Below are 15,382 nucleotides of genomic sequence, written 5' to 3'. Positions count from 1 at the left end.
TCGTTGGTACACCCCCAAATTAGCCACCTTCAAAAATAACTGGCGGAAGCTAGAAAGGAAATGGCAAAAAAATAAAACTAAGGCTAATAAAATCCTCTATAGAATACAGGCCCGTGCTTACTTCCAGTTAGTAAGGAAGCATAAGAGAATAGCCCTAGCATCCCGCATCGAATTAGCGGCCAATAGCCAAGCGGAACTATTTAAAATCAGTAAGGAGCTGTTTAATCCACCACTGGCCTCCCAACAAATTGTCCATTCTCAAGCTCTATGTGACAATCTACTTGAGGCCTTTGTCAACAAAGTTTGTGACATCCAAGCTGGCCTAGGTCCCCCAGTCCTTGTCCCCTCAGCAAACCTCACTATTAAGATCAACCGGCCCAATCACATCATTTCCTTTTGCTCCTTTCAGCCAGTAACGAAAACTCAGCTCTTCAGCTCCATTAAACATCTAAAACCCTCTTATTATGCCGATGACACCTGCCTAGCATGGTTGCTTAAGGATAACATCAACACAATCATCGATGAGATTCTGATCATGGTTAACCTCTCTTTGACAACTGGAGAGTTTCCAGATAACTGGAAACATGCCCTGGTCACACCAATCTTGAAAAAAAGCACGCTGGATGCCAAAGTTATGTCCAACTACCGCCCCATTTCAGGACTATGCTTTCTGGCTAAGCTGGTGGAACATGAGGCTCTTATGCAACTTCAAGCACATTGTGAATTACAAAATCTCTTTCACGATGCTCAATCGAGGTTGAGGCCCAAAAGAGGGATCGAGCTATCCATCCTGGCCACTAGAGAAAGGCTGCTGGAGTCGAGAGACGCGGGGGGGTCGGCGGCCTTGGTACTGCTTGACCTCTCCGCGGCTTTCGATACTGTCAGCCACAAGATCCTCCTGGCTCGGCTGCAGGACGAGTTCTATATTACAGGCGTACCCCTTACTTGGATACGCAATTTCCTGACAGGCAGAACATTCCAAGTAATATTGGGCTCATTTAGGTCAGCGAGGGTGCCCCTTCTCTGCGGGGTCCCTCAGGGCTCTGCAATTTCACCGTGGCTGTTTAATTGCTATGTGAGGCCCGTAGTAGATATCATCTCTTCATGGGGATTGGCCACTCAGGTATACGCTGAAGACATACAAATTGTGGCCAGTGATGCTCTCAACCCCACGGCAGCCCACCTTCTTTCCTGCTGCCTCTCATCTATCCAGACATGGATGAAGGACAATCGTTTGGCCCTGAACGTATTTAACCACTTGGGATCCGCCTGCCGTCAATAGACGGCTACAGTGCGGATCCCAAAAGCCAAACCGCCGTCAATTGACGGCCGCCCCTTTGGGCGTTCCCCGCGCGCGCTCCAGAGCGCGCTGCGGGGAAAATCTGTGTTGGCCGTGTCCCTCGGACACAGCCAATTACAGATCGCCGCGAACGGCCAATCAGAGTGGCCGTTCGCGAGGCGATCTGTGCGGCCAATGAGAGAGGATCTCATATGTAAACATATGAGATCATCTCTCATTGCCGTTTTACACAGAGACAGCGGTGCTGTCTCTGGAGAGGAGACCGATCTGTGTCTCTTGTACATAGAGACATAGATCGGTCACCCCCCCAGTCACCCCCCCCCTCCACCTACAGTTAGAACACTAAGCAGGGATACATTTAACCCCTTCCTCACCCCCTAGTGTTAACCCCTTCAATGCCAGTCACATTTATACTGTAATTAGTGCATATTTATAGCACTGATCGCAGTATAAATGTGAATGGCGCCAAAAATGTGTCCGATGTGTCCGCCATAACGTCGCAGTCCATTAAAAATCGCAGATCGCCGCCATTTCTAGTAAAAAAAATAATTAAAAAAAAATAATTCTGTCCCCTATTTTGTAAGCGCTATAACTTTTGCGCAAACCAGTCGCTTATTGCGATTTTTTTTTTTTTGTTTACCAAAAATATGTAGAAGAATACGTATCGGCCTAAACTGAGAAAAAAAAATGTTATTTTTTTTTTAAATTGGGATATTTATTATAGCAAGAAGTAAAAAATATTGTATTTTTTTCAAAATTGTCTCACTTTTTTGTTTATAGCGCAAAAAATAAAAACCGCACAGGCGATTAAATACCACCAAAAGAAAGCTCTACTTGTGGGGAAAAAAGGACGTCAATTTTGTTTGGGAGCCACGTCGCACGACCGCGCAATTGTTAGTTAAAGCGATGCAGTGCCGAAAGCTGAAATTTCACCTGGGCAGGAGGGGGGTATATGTGCCCAGTAAGCAAGTGGTTAAAACTGAGGTACTTCTTACAGGTCCAACACAAAGTTTAAACCTGCTTGCAGAGTGGCCCGTATCAATGGGCCCGTGCCCCACTCCATCCAGCCAAGTAAGAAACCTGGGCGTCATATTTGACAATAAACTTTCATGGATTCCACAGGTGAGGAATTGTACCAAGAATGCCCTTTACTATCTTCGGATGCTGCGACGGGTAAAACATCTGCTCTCCCAAACACACAGAAATACACTAGTACAGGCCTTAGTCATCTCACGTCTTGACTTTTGCAATGTGGTATACCTTGGACTCCCTACTAAATGGCTCTCCAAGCTGCAGCTGGTGCAGAACCAGGCAGCTAGGTTGATTACGGGGACTTCAAGATGGGACCATATATCACCCGTTCTCAGACTACTTCATTGGCTCCCATGCGCAAGGAGGATTGAATTCAAGGCTTTGTGTGTTATGTTCAGGGCCTTCAAACAACATGGCCCACTGTTCATTAATAACATGGCCATACATTACCACCCCCCCAGGGCACTGAGATCGGCCGATCAGGACTTTGCTGTCATCCCTCTAGTAAGGTTGATTTTGTTCAGTGGCCGATCTTTCAGAGCCAGAGCCGCCTCGCTTTGGAACCTTCTCCCGTTGTCTTTGAGGAAGTACACTGTTCTTATTACCTTCAGAAAGGCTCTAAAAACCTTCCTCTTTGGGGCAAGTTGATTATGACCACGCCTAATTAAACTGACCTGGCCCCTCCTCCCCTCACCCTATGTCCCCCTCACTCCAAACCCCCTTGCTACCGTTTGTTTTTATTGTTGATATTTTATATGGTTTCTCTTTTCTTTTATGTACACGAGCCATCAGTTCGTCTACGAAGTCTTTTTTCTTTCTTCTCTTGGATTGCTTTTTGGTCCAGAATAGACCAGCGGACCTCCTTCCAGCGCTTAGACACACCCTTCAGGGTGTATGTGGCGCTGTAAAGAAATATTAAAATCAATCAATAATTCCACTAACCGTGTTTGGAGGAAGAAGAATGATGAGTACCATCCCAAGAACACCATCCCTACTGTGAAGCATGGGGGTGGTAGCATCATGCTTTGGGGGTGTTTTTCTGCACATGGGACAGGGCGACTGCACTGTATTAAGGAGAGGATGACCGGGGCCATGTATTGCGAGATTTTGGGCATCAACCTCCTTGCCTCAGTTAGAGCTTTGAAGATGGGTCGAGGCTGGGTCTTCCAACATGACAATGACCCGAAGCACACAGCCAGGATAACCAAGGAGTGGCTCTGTAAGAAGCATATCAAGGTTCTGGCGTGGCCTAGCCAGTCTCCAGACCTAAACCCAATAGAGAATCTTTGGAGGGAGCTCAAACTCTGTGTTTCTCAGCGACAGCCCAGAAACCTGACTGATCTAGAGAAGATCTGTGTGGAGGAGTGGGCCAAAATCCCTCCTCCAGTGTATGCAAACCTGGTGAAAAACTACAAGAAACGTTTGACCTCTGTAATTGCAAACAAAGGCTACTGTACCAAATATTAACATTGATTTTCTCAGGTGTTCAAATACTTATTTGCAGCTGTATCATACAAATAGTTAAAAAAATCATACATTGTGATTTCTGGATTTTTTTTTTTGATTATGTCTCTCACAGTGGACCTGCACCTACGATAACAATTTCAGACCCCTCCATGATTTCCAAGTGGGAGAACTTGCAAAATAGCAGGGTGTTCAAATACTTATTTTCATCACTGTATATATACTGTATATATATATATATATATATATATATATATATATATATATATATATATATATATATATATATGTATACACACACACATACAGCATATATTTATTTTCTTCTTGAGAAAAAAAGCTTGAGCGAGCAATTGTCGTTGTCTCTTCTACTACACATTCTCCGAAATGTGTTGCGATCTTGTGACATCATCCGGGTCGACGCTGCATTCCAACTCTCGCTTTAAGCTCTTCCTCCTCTCCACTATCCAGCTGACCAGAACAGCCCAGCAAGCGTCTAACTGCTTCAGCACGGGCTCGCAAATCCACCACACCCATGGACGTCTCTGGATATATTGTTTCCTGTGACATGCCTGTTACTCAATACCTTCATGCAAGTTTTATTCTTACTTATTACAAATACATTGTCTAATAGTCTGCACTCTTGTTAAATTACCAACGCCCCCATCCCAGACATTACCGTGAGTACCATAATCAAAGTTTGAAAGGTACCACATTTTGGGGGATAGAGGTAGTAAATCAGGGCAGAGCCTGTGCTGACATCATCACCATGCCCAGACTAGCAGTAGCAGCATTCTTGTACAATGTGATTTTGCACAACTTGTTTGTGATTATCCTTTTTCGTTTTTATCGCAATCAACTTAGTGGTATTATGCTGACATTTGTGCTTTCTTTGCCAGAACTTTGTTATGATGTGAGGCGAGGAAGTAACTGAGCAAGAGTTCCACTGATGTACCCTGAAGTTCTCTGCTACCCAATCTATGGTTGTTATAGTATCATTCTGATGTAGATTGAGACTTTAGACCTACCTATAATTTTACAGATCTAAATTAGCGGTAAGAGGCATAGTTTTTAACAGTGGTGGTGGAACTTACCCAAGACAGTACAAGGATATAGTTTTGTTTTATGCACATTTTGGTTATTGGACTTGATCACAGATTTTTATTACGTTTTGGTTGTTCAATCACGGACTCTTAACTTATGTTTATTTCAAGTTTTTTCTTTGTATTGCTTTGAACGGACAGCACAACAAATACGTGGCATATATATTTAGTGCACTGGTATTGGGTGTTTTTGAGTGCTGCTGTTCACAAGATACATTTTCACACTAAGCACAGTTGTTTTTGATTATTGAGCACAGCCTTACTACTGTCTGAAGAGACTACATCAAAAAGAAGTCCAGAGTCAGTGACATTTTGAATTAAAAACTAATACCCCAAATAGTTTGAACCTGGATGAATTGTTTGTCTTAAATCAGTGGTGTATTTAGGTTATGTGCTGCCCTAGGCCTGACTAAACTCATGCACCCCTAATTTTAATACAATCCCTACCATGCCCCGCCCCTAAACACGCCTTAGTAAATTATCTCATGAAACGACACTGTTAAATGTTTTATGCAGATTAAAGTTCCAAAAATAAATATTAACAACAACAGTGCCCATTAGTGCAGCTTAAGAGTGCTGGCCTTATTAGTGCAGCTTAAGAGTGCTGCCTTATCAGTGCATCCCCACTCTGCCAGAAACAGAGAGCGATGCAGTGCGATGAGGACAGAGGTGGACACCAGAGACAGAGAAGGATGCTGGGGACAGACAGAGAGGAAGACCAGCGGAAGAAAGGGACGCTGGGGACAGACAGAGAGGGATGCAGTGCGATGAGGACAGAGAGGGATGCTGGGGACAGACAGAGAGGGATGCAGTGCGATGAGGACAGAGAGGGATGCTGGGGACAGACAGAGGGATGCAGTGCAAAGAGAACAGAGAGGAACGCAGTGCGATGGGGACAGAGAGGAACGCAATGTGATAAAGACAAAGAGGGACGCCGGGGACAGAGAGGGACACTGGGGAAAGACAGAGGGACGCAATGCGATGAGGACAGAGAGCGATGCAGTGGAGATACTGTGGGGGGAGGGCACAGGGGGATACTGTGGGGGGAGGTCACAGGGGACAATGTGGGAGGAAGGGACACAGGGGGACACTGTGGGGGGACCAGAAGAGTATTATGGAGCCTCCTGCAACTGTACTGGCTGCCACCCCCCCCCCCATGGGGGTGGCCTTGGTGTCTCTAGACTCCTGTAAAAAATACAGACTCATCAACCGATGCCTGTAATAATAACACCACTCACAGTGCACTGCTCCCCGACAGCCCCTCCTCTCTTCAAACCCATCCCAGTACTTAATTTTGCCTGCTAAGCTGGACTCTGCCAGGGGGATACTGTCTCCCTCCCTTTCCCTCTCCTCATCCACAGACCTCGCTCCAGGCTGGTAGAAGATGCAGTGTTGATGCCGCGTCTGCATTAGGCTCCGTCTCCACCAGTTAACGTGCACCCAGTCTGGCCAGTCATCAGCCATCTTAAAGGGGGACAGGTCGCTCCCCTCCCCTGGCCAAGTATGCCCAAAGACTGCCTATGCCACGCTACAGCAGGTGAGGATGGGGGTGGATTTTTTGCAACCCCCCCCAAAGTACCGGCCTAGGCCGACAAGGCTAGACTAAGAAAGAGCACTGCCTTAAATATCTGTATGGATAGTGTGACAGACTCACCCGGGACAGAGGCTTTTGGAGGGGACTGGATGTTACCCTCTTGCCTTGCAATCATGGGCCCTGGCATTTGGGGGAACAGTGCTCATTATCAGCTGTATACCTGGGAACCCTGTATATGCCATATTAGAAAGAGTGTACGATTCATACTGTTGGGACATATACCACAAGGAGATGCTAATGTCATCACCTCCAGCCACCTGTCTGTCTGTTGTCTTCTATAATGTAAATGAGTTTAGTGTGGCTTCTCGGTCACCCATTGTTGCTTGTGGATCCTGCTATTGTGAGAAGGTGTTCTGTGTTGTACTTATGATAATGTATAATCTACTATGTGAAGCTCGGTGACAACAAGTCCTACCTGTAGTGAAATCCTGATTCATCATAACAATGACCAGGCTGCTTTAAGGGATTAGTTAATTGGCTCATGTTAATTTACGTTCTGGTTACCTCCTCTGTCACTGTATATAAGACTTGTATTCTAGTTCTAATAAACAGTTCATGTTCAGCAATCAGCAAGTATCGTCTTGTTTGGATATAGATATCAGATATTCCAACCACTATCAACATCAGACTGGAAGGAAGTGGTATATGACGAAAGCACTCAAGCGGAGTGTGAGACGTTCGCTACAGATAGTAGGCCAATCGCATATTTATTGATTCTTATCAGTTTTTCGAGATGGTCGTCGCCACCCTGAAGGGCCTCGGATGGGTAATCAACAAGGTAAAATTATCCCTGGGACCATCGCAGGATAAACTTTTTTGGAGATACCTAGTAGATTCAAGGTCCCAGAGTCTCTTTCTGCCCTGGAAGATGATCGAAAAGATTGTGAGTTTAGTCAGAACACTTGGTGAGAGTCCCATGAGGTCCAGGAGAGACATTGTGAGAGTGCTGGGTCTGATGACAGTGAATATTCCAGCAATGACATAGGCCCAATTACACTCCAGAGAGCTCTCGACCTGGGGAAGAAAAAGAGACTCGCTAGATGGAAGGACCAAACATTTCCCTTTGGCAAAGTCCTCCCTGGACTTGTGGCTAGATCCAGGCAGACTTACAAAAGGCAGACCTTGGGCTCAGTTGGACCTGGTAAATGTGACTATGGATGCAAGATCCTGGGGGTGGGAGCCCACCTAGGAGACTTGCAAGCTCAGAGGCAGACTTTCTCAATCTTCAAAGAGCTGAGGGTGGTAGGATGGACTTGAAGGTCCTTAGAGGAGACAATCAGCAGGAGGGAAGTACAAGTCTTGTCAGACAATGCCACTACCGTGGCATACCTGAATCATCAGATGGGGTACAAGGTTTAGAGGTCTTCTGGAGCTGGTGAATAGAATAGAGTTCTCAGTGTCCCCACCACAGAAACTGTTGTTCCTGCATGATCTGCTTCTTCAGGGCCCAGTTTGGCATCCCAGGCCAGAATTTTTTCAACTGACGACTTGGCTCTTGAGTGCTAAATAATTAGGCAGAGAGAGTGTTCAGACCAGCTAATAAAAAAAAATTCCTTATAGTAGAAAGCCAATCACGAGGAAGTTCTATGCCAAGGTTTGGAGAGGTTTTTTTTTGTTTACAGCTGGTATGCAGAGAAAGAAATAGATTTCCTTTCAGTACATGTGATCCTGGATTTTTTCCAGGACAGAGCAGAGAAGGAGGTGGCTGTTAACACCCTTCGGGTACAGGTGGCAGCCTTGTCAGTTTTTCTCAATTTGAGGCTAGCAAAGGACCCACTAACTAGCTTGCAGCTAAATCCATCCTAACCATCAGGAGCTCTGGGGAAAACCAGCTAGTACTTAGACTCCGCACCTCAGGGGAGCCGGTGTCATCTGCCAGAAGTGACTGCCTGTACTGCCACTGCTATTGCAATTGGTCTTCAAGCCCGATGCCTGATAGTGACAACACCCCTAAGTGAAAATGTCCAAAGTGTCAATATTTTGTGTGGCCACCATTTTTTTCCAGCACTGCTTTAACCCTCTTGGGCATGGAGTTCACCAGAGCTTCACAGGTTGCCACTGGAGCCCTCTTCCACTCCTCCATGACGACATCACAGAGCTGGTGGATGTTGGAGATGTTGCGCTCCTCCACCTTCCGTTTGAGGATGCCCCACAGATGCTCAATAGAGTTTAGGTCTGGAGACATGCTTGGCCAGTCCATCAGCTTTTTTAGCAAGGCAGTGGTTGTCTTGGAGGTGTGTTTGGGGTCGTTATGTTGGAATACTGTCCTGCGGATCAGTCTTGTAGGGAGGGGATCATGCTCTGCTTCAGTATGTCACAGTGCATGTTGGCATTATTGGGTCCCCCAATGAACTGAGCTCCTCAGGACCAGCAGCACTCGTGCAACCCCAGACCATGACATGCCCACCAATAGGGATGGGCTATCTGTTCGAGTCGAACATGAGTTTGACTCGAACATTGCCTATTCGCCCGTTCGCCGAACAGTGAACATTTTGGGGTGTTTGCTGCTGAACACCCTTTAAAAGTCTATGGGAGAAATCAGAAGTTCCAATTTTAAAGGTTAATATGCAAGTTATTGTCATAAAAAGTGTTTGTGGACCTGGGTCCTACCACAGGGGACATGTATCAATGCAACGTTTTTTCGGAAACAGTGATTTGCGATAATGCTTAAAGTGATACAATAAAAGTTAAATATTCCTTTAAATTTCATACCTGGGGGTGTCTATAGTATGCCTGTAAAGTAGTGCATGTTTCCTGTGCTTAGAAAAGTCCCTGCATAAAATTGCATTTCTAAAGGAAAAAAGTAATTTAAAACTAATCTATGCTATAATGAATTGTCGGGTCCCAGCAATACAGATAAGTAATTGAAAAATAACAGCATGGGTTCCCTCCTTAGTCCATTACCAGGCCCTTTGGGTCTGGTATGAATATTAAGGGGATCCCCGAACCAAAAAAAAAAAAAACAGTGGGGGGTCCCCCCAAAATTCCATATCAGACCCTTCAGGTCTGGTATGGGTATTAAGGGGAACTCTGCGCCATTTTTTTAATGGCGTGGGGTTCCCCCCAAAAATGCATACCAGACCCTTATCTGAGCACGCAACCTGGCAGGCCACAGGAAAAGAGGGGGGACGAGAGAGTGCCCCCGCCTCCTGAACCGTACCAGGCCACATGCGCTCAACATGGGGAGGATGTCCCCATGTTGATGGGGACAAGGGCCTCATCCCCAAAACCATTGCCTGGTGGTTGTGGGGGTCTGTGGGCGGGGGAACTTATCGAAATCTAGAAGCCCCCTTTAACAAACCCCCAGACGCCGCCCCCCCATTTCACCCAAAAGTGACAAAAAAGGTAAAAAAACACACACACACACACACACACACACACACACACACACACATTTCACATGTTTCACTTTAAGCATCATTAAAATCACTGCTCCCGTAAAAACTGACGTTTTTAAAACTTTTTTTTTGCATTGATACATGTCCCCTGGGGAAGGACCCGGGTCCCCAAACACTTTTTATGACAATAACTTGCATATTAACCTTTAAAATTAGCGAACATGAAAACTTTTGAGTTTTCATGTTCGTGTCCCATAGACTAACAGTGTTTGCACACATTTTTTGCCTGTTCGCATGTTTTGGTGCGAACGAACCGGGGGGGGGGGGGGTGTTCAGCCCATCCCTACCCACCACCATGCTTGACTGTAGGCAAGACACACTTGTATTTGTACTCCTCAACCTAGTTGCCGTCACACACGCTTGACACCATCTGAACCAAATAAGTTTCAGAGTCTTGGATATCTTCTTATAGCCTAGGCTATCTTTATGTAGAGCAACAATTCTTTTTTTTTAGATCCTCACGAGTTCTTTGCCATGAGGTTCCATGTTGAACTTCCAGTGACCAGCATGAGAGAGTGAGAGCAATAACACCACATTTAACACACCTGCTCCCCATTCGCACCTGAGACCTTGTAACACTAATTAATCACATGACAACAGGGAGGGAAAATGGCTAATTGGGCCCAATTTGGACATTTTCACTTAGGGGTGTACTCACTTTTGTTGCCAGCAGTTTAGACATTCATGGCTGTGTGTTGAGTTATTTTGAGGGGACAGCAAATGTATACTGTTATACAAGCTGTACACTCACTACTACATTGTAGCAAAGTGGCATTTCTTCAGTGTTGTCACAAAAGATATAATAAAATATTTACAAAAATGTGATGGGTGCACTCACTTTTGTGAGATACTGTATATATTGGCATATTAAGTGCTGAATTATGTAAGGCTATTATTATACATATAATCTGAGCCCGATCTCATCTTTGCTGCGTAACTTTATGTCACCACCACCACAAGCTACATTTCCCAGATTGGAGCCGTGAGCTCTGTCCTTCTGGAATTTCAGGTCATGTGACTTCTTATCTGACGCAAGGTGAATCTAGAAGGAGACACGTAATCTGAGCAGTGGGCCAGACTCCAAATTACGTTTGAATGGCATATTCGTTCAGAACGAGGCTTGGCCAACCGCAATGAACCGATGTAATTTTTATGCGCCGGCGCATCGTGGGCACAAATATACCCTGAACGCACCATTGTTTTGCTATTCAAATATGCAAATGAGGGATATATGGCCATCCACGAACGTACGCGCACCACGCATAAGACATACGTCCAGTCTAAAGTTACCCCTCATAATAGCAGCTGTAACTTTGCACCAGACGTGTGGAGAACAGCTTCAGCAGCACCGTTAGGGATGAGCTGAGCATCCACACTTGCAGGACAACAATCTGTATGCCAACATGCCAGGGGCATCCATGGTCATAGCTATACTACTGGCTTTACATGCGCGTAGAAGGAGGAGGGCACGGGAGAGGATATACCGACTGTGCATAAACGTCTTTGGCATGGGTGATTCGGAGGTGTATTGCATCTTCAGATTCAGCCCTACCGCCATCTTGGAATTAGCCACAACCCTGAAAGATGACATCACCAGCCAGACACACCGCTCGCATGCAGTGGAGCCACTGGTCAAGGTACTGGCAATACTCCATTTCCTTGCCAGTGGATCTTTTCAGCGTACAAGTGGAGTTGTGGCTGGGATGGCACAATCTTCCATTAGCAGATGTGTGCACCAGGTTGTCCCCGCAATCCTCAGATGCATGGCCCACCACATTGTCAGACCCACCCAGGAGCATCTGCGGGAGAAGGCAATGTGGGATTTCTACATGATTGCAGGATTCCCACGCACCGTGGGGGCCATTGATTGCACACATGTGGCACTACGGCCCCCCCATGACACAGAGCACATATACCGCAATCGGAAGCACTGGCATTCCATCAACGTACAGGTGATAGCCGATGCCCAATGCCTCATATGGCATGTCCGTGCCAACCACCCAGGGTCCAGCCACGACAGCTACATATTCCGTCAAAGCCCCATCCCAACAGAACGTGTATGGGGACAGCTGGCTGGTTGGTGAGTGACATGGGTGTCAGGCATGACTGTCCGACCCCATGATGCAGACATCACGAGGGGCACATGCATGACTAACATCCTCCTGTCTTTTCCCTTCCAGGTGACTCTGCATATGCACTTGGACCCCATCTCATGACTACATACCGGAATCCTGAAACCCCAGGAGAGCAAAGATACAATGATGCACACACACGTACCCGTGCAGTGGTGGAACGCACCTTTGGCCCCCTGAAGTCCCGTTTCCGATGCCTGGATAAGTCTGGGGGTACCCTGTTGTATTCCCCAAACTTTGTGTGCCAGATCATCGGTGCATGTTGCATGCTGCACAACTTTGCCGTGAGAAAGGGCCTGGAGATTGACCTACGTGATGACCTGACCCCCGAACCAGACATTCCCCCCCCTAACCGAGGCTACCCCGTCTTCTGAGGGAAGAGCAGTCAGGAGATGCCTCACAGTAGGCATCTTTGCACGTTAAACACACATTTATCATGGCACAAGGAGAATGCACACATGCACACCACTGTGGTCCCTAGCACACACACCCCACATCCACATCACATTGGATTAGCCCAAGTCCACCAATCAGGACTTGGGAGCAGCAACGCCACGGCAAGGCTCCAATTATGTTGCTGTACATTCATACACCATTCACACGGACCTGGGGATCACTTCTCCCTGGTCCTGGGGATCACTTCTCCCCGACAACCAAGGGTGACACCCCTTTTCCGGCAGGAATGTCACCCCCACATACAAACACCAGTCACACTGTAGCCTGCACTACTAACCGTGTGCTTTGGCTACAAAAAAAAACTCATAACCTGAGTATATTCCAAAAAGAAACATAAAACACTCATAACCGAGTCGAAAAGAAAAAAATACCAAAAAAATTAACGCCGCTGCTGTGCCCCACGCCTGCGGCGGCCCAGGCCCCGGCTCCTCATGGGAGACTCATGCGGGGGGGGGGGGGAATCAGGAGGAGCATCCCCTGGTCTCTCCACGCCTGGCGGCCTGCCCTCCAACGCCAGAGGTGATGCGGGTGAGGACCGCATTGGTGTCCGCCTGCAGACACACCCCCGCCTGGATGGCTGCCGTGTTGTCCCTGACAGCCTCTGTCAGGGCGTGGAACTCCTCACCCAGGCCTGCTGTGGTGGCCTGCAGATCAGCCAGGCAGGTGACCACAGCTGAGGAATTGCAGCCCAACTCCTCCACAGCTTCCTTCACAGAGACCATGCTTTGGGCCATGTGGTCCATCCTCAGGGCAACCTCACCCAGATGGCAGGTCTGGTCCCTCCTGAGGTGTTCAGGGATAACATCTGATACCCCCCTTGTCTTCCTAGCCACCTTCCTGGGTCCTGAAGTGGCTTGGGGCCTGGGAGAAGGGGAGACCCTTGGGGGGAAGCCCTGTTGGGGGAGGGGCTACCCCTGATGGAGAGCTGACTGGTGCCAGCCACAGGGGAAGACTCCTCCAAATAGAGCCTCACCTCATTCCCACTCATCACCTCCTCCTCCTCAACCACCTCCTGAGGAGAGGTGTGGCCACTCCCTTCCACAGAGGACTCCTGGCTTGCCAGGTGGTCTGACTCAGCCTGATGGTGTGGACTGGCCAGATGGCCCAGCACCCTCCTGCACATCTGTGGATGACACAAAACATTCACGTGTTGGAGGATCCGCACACTTGGCACATGTTCCCTTCCAACCCCACAAATGCTACACACCAGAAAGGAGATAAAAAACACTTACCTGTCCTCAAGGCATCCGCAATGGAGTCAAAGCCCTCCACTCCCTTCACTTGATGCCTGTGGAGGCACTGGGCAACCACCTGCTCCTCAACAGTGAGAGTCTTAGTAGTTGCTGGTCCCCCTCCAGTGCCCCTGGCATGAGTGCTCATCCTGGCCAGCTTACCTTTGACCAGGCGCCGCAGGTCATTTATCTTTTTTAAAATGTCATTGGGGGATCTGACCTCACTCCCCAACGCATTGACATCTGCAGCAATCAGTGCCAGGATCTCCCTCCTCCTGGCCTGGGTGGTATTGGCACTCTCTGCCCCATGGAGAAATGTATCATACTGGGCCATGGCCCTGATAATGATCGCTCTCTCCTGTGGGGAGAAATTTAGCTTTCTCTTCTTCCGAGCTGCTGGAGCAGACATGGCTCTAAATCAAACAGCTACAAAGAAAAGAACAAAAGTACCTTGCTTCAGGGGGGGAAACAAACGGATGGACTTTTGCACTGGACGGGCGCATGTCTGGGCGTATTTATGCCCTGGGCGTATCTCACTAATTACGCCAGGCCTAGTTCGTATCTCACTGATTACGCCGGGCCTAGTTCTGAGCATGCGCAGAGAGGCGCTGAACATATTCAGCGTCACGGCGCATGCGCCGTCCTTTCGGCCCTTCATTTGCATGGGGTCACGGCTCATTTCAATGGAACACGCCCACTTCCTTCCTACTTTCAATTACGCCTTGGAATTTACGTTGCGCCGGCGCAACGTCGGGCGCAAATACTCTGAGGATACGGTACTTGCCTCTCTAAGTTGAGCCGGCGTAACGTAAATGAGATGCGCTACGCCGGCCTATATATGCGCCGATGTATGTGGATCTGCCCCACTATTTTTAATCCGTTGGCATGGAAGTGCATTACTTTTAATAAAGTCCTGTTGTAAAATATTTTACACTATTTTGGCGTTTTATTTCTCATTGGGGTATGCCATTTGGTGCTATGGTTGGAACAAGAGGATTTGTTGCTTTCCCCACTGGCTGTTTGCCTTGATCACCCCCCACCTTCCTTATGTGGATTTCTCAACTGTGTTGGAATATCTGAGATACAAGAGCTTTTTTAGACCTTCCGTAACAGGTGGTCAATGCTCTCTGGTAAGAGTACATCCTTAATTGGTGATGGTTTATTCACAAGATGGAGTATTCTGTTGCTGATTCAACAGTCAAGATACCTATTCACGTATTTATGTCACGTTGGTGACTCATGGACTCACTGTTTTGTTGATCAATATTATCATCATTTTTTTATTTTTAGCGCAACACAAATTGTTTACATACGAGCTAAATGCCTGCGTCATTGCAGCAAAAATTATAATGTGGAATACCTAAATCCAGGGAAAGTGATCATGGCATCTCTCTCTGCTGCCATCTCCCCCCCACCCCCCCTATGAAAATTATATCATTTCTGATGTATACATTGTATGGCCAGTCTGATTGCACAATTTACCAAAACTATATAATAAGAGGCCATAGTTGATGATAGTCTAAAGCAGATTGTTTAGTGTATGGTGAGCTTTACATCTGTCCATTGATACACTTATCCTGTTTTCAATACTACAGCTCTGCTCCACATAGGCTGTTATGTGTTGCTCAGCTCCTTCACCTGCTCCAGTGTGCACACTCTGCCAAATAATCT

This window comes from Rana temporaria, chromosome 5 (assembly GCF_905171775.1).
Source record: "Rana temporaria chromosome 5, aRanTem1.1, whole genome shotgun sequence".
In the NCBI taxonomy this organism is placed as follows: domain Eukaryota; kingdom Metazoa; phylum Chordata; class Amphibia; order Anura; family Ranidae; genus Rana; species Rana temporaria.
The sequence above is the reverse complement of the archived record's forward strand: the minus strand, read 5'-3'. Positions refer to the sequence as shown.